The 2,500-nt window shown below is 44.4% G+C and overlaps 1 protein-coding gene across 1 annotated transcript in view; it reads right to left on the reverse strand.

Moving 5' to 3' along the window:
- LOC308313437 (uncharacterized protein) overlaps nucleotides 1–2,500 on the reverse strand; it is a 98,010-nt gene that overhangs the window by 47,067 nt on the left and 48,443 nt on the right. The gene's annotated exons all lie outside the window — the stretch shown is intronic.

The raw sequence follows: 2,500 nt of genomic DNA on the forward strand, positions 1-2,500 counted from the left end.
GGCTCCAGTATACATCCAGAACAGTGCTGCTAGGACCCTGGTGAGAGTGCGGAAATACGAACATATCACACCCATACTCCATTCCCTTCACTGGCTTCCACGGGTATACTGCCCCCCGGGCACTGTCTAGCACATACATAATCTAACTATAAATGCACCAAGTCAAATTCGACACACGCATTCCAGTCCACCACTGGCGGTGCAGTGCCCGGTATCAAGTCGGTCATGGTCAGGGTTGACCAGAACCGCCACAAAAAGGCCTCTGCCCGGGCTCTGGACCGGGCCCCTGCCCAGTGTCCATATATGGAGCTGGCCTGTTCTGACATCATTCTGACGTCTGCATATAGACTCCATATTTGGGCATAAGAGGGACACAGACATAAAAAATATCTGGGTGGGGCATTAATGTCCAACTTGCATCGTTCCAAGTAGGCCAGTGCCCAACAGGAACCACTGTAGAGGCTCCAACGGGCACCACTCTAGTACATATAACAATACAATACAATACAATCTAATTTAACATTTGTGGAGTTGGTCACCTGACCAAAAGCGGTTGACAGAAACTGGTCGACATGTTCTGTTGCCCCAACAGCGGGCAGAAACAAGGCCTTTTAACCACGCTACTTGCACACACTACAACTCGCTTACAATTCGCAAACCTGGCAACACTGCCCTGTGTTCATGCTGTTGTCAGAGGCCCGCCCCCGGCTCACACGTCACTACTCTCACCGTCTCTCCGCTCGCAATCGGCAGCCATCTTGCTTTTTACTTCGATGCGCGAGTGGACATTTAATGCAAATACATTAATTATAGCTCCAGCAAGCAAACACAAACACCTCAACTCCATCTCATTGTGAATAAGAATTCCGAGGGGAAAAATATTTTTTGGAACGCCACTTTCACCCAGTATGAAGCTAAATGTGGAAGCCGTGTGTGTCACACCAAAACTGGTGACCCAGAGATTCCTGTACCGATTCTCGGGCATCTGGCCTGAGGCACTGCCTGCGAGTTGGCTCTGCGGGCGCTTTTTCCAACTCTCACTGATTTATCCAGCTCACACGTCAATCACAGTCACCAGCTCTCAGCCTGCACACACACGCACGTCTGTCTTGCGCACACGCGCACACACACATACACACACACACACACACACACACATGCAGGCTATTGCTTTTTATTTATATGGGCGAGTGGCAATTTAATGCAAATAAATTAATTATAGGTCCAGCAAGCAAATCATGATGGTCTGTAGGTCACAATTACATTCCGATTTTAGTTGTTGTGTTTTGTATGACATTTTGGCCAGTAGTTTTATATCTATCTCAGCTTTTGCCTGATAGCACACATGCTAACAGTGCTGACCACAACGTTAGCAGCATTTGATGACAGGTTGCCATAGCAACATACAGTGTGCGCAGACCTAACGTGAGCTTCTGGGACAGAAACTTGCGTTTTCATGACAGCAGCAGCTGCTGCAACCTCTGATAGCTACTGTGATAAAGATGCTAAAGCAACACAAAAACACATCCACACGCAAACCAAAACAAACCAGGGTTGCCACATATCGTGGATGTGAGAGTGAAACAAGCAACCAGGTCTATAAAAATGTTAATAGGCCAGTTCAAAGTAGGTAAATCAGAAATGGTCCGGAAATTAGTCTTAAAATAATCAATTATAGTGTTGACTGTCAAACTTTGTTGTCTAATGTTGTTTCAGAGCAGTGGAACTCAAACATTTCCATGTCAAGGACTACCAATAGATAAACAAGTCCAAAGTAGCTTATAATGATCAGACTTGGCAACACTGTCTCTAGGTTGAACGTTCTACTTTACAAGCTCACACATATGAAATATGTTTTTTTGAATCTTCAAACTGAGACATATTTTATGATAATACTGTTAGCAGTCATCATACTCCAAGAGCATACAAATGGAACCAAATGGACCCTGATTTTCCCAGAGAGCAAATGGTATCAAATGGGGGTCTGTGGCCTAATGCATTTCAAACTGGGGGTTCTTGGTATTATATTCTCTGCATATCTTATCAACTTGGGGTGAATATTTCACCACAATACTTTACTGAATATTTCACAAGAATATAACACAAGAGTCAAATGTACGGTCAAATGTAATCACAATATAGGCTACAGATGTAAATATTTATGACACAGTAAAATGTCGAAAATTAGTGCTATCCCCCCCCCCCCCACACACACACACACACACACACACACACACACACACGACAGGCAAGGCTGTTGTTTGCATCGTTAGCAGGCAGCAGCTACCTTGCCACTGCTCTCTGTGACTGTAGTTGTTTCACCATGTTTGCGTATTTATGAGAAATAAAAAACACTTTCTGTTATTATTAATACTTTATAACCCATCCGTTACTACATATGTGCAGGGCACACTACTGAGAATTTCCTTCTTCCCATATTGCGCTGCAATGTAACTATTGCAATGTAACATTTCGCCGGCCTTCGGCCGGCGAAATTCTA

This window comes from Protomyctophum bolini (assembly GCF_963924005.1).
Source record: "Protomyctophum bolini genome assembly, chromosome: 3".
In the NCBI taxonomy this organism is placed as follows: Eukaryota; Metazoa; Chordata; class Actinopteri; order Myctophiformes; family Myctophidae; genus Protomyctophum; species Protomyctophum bolini.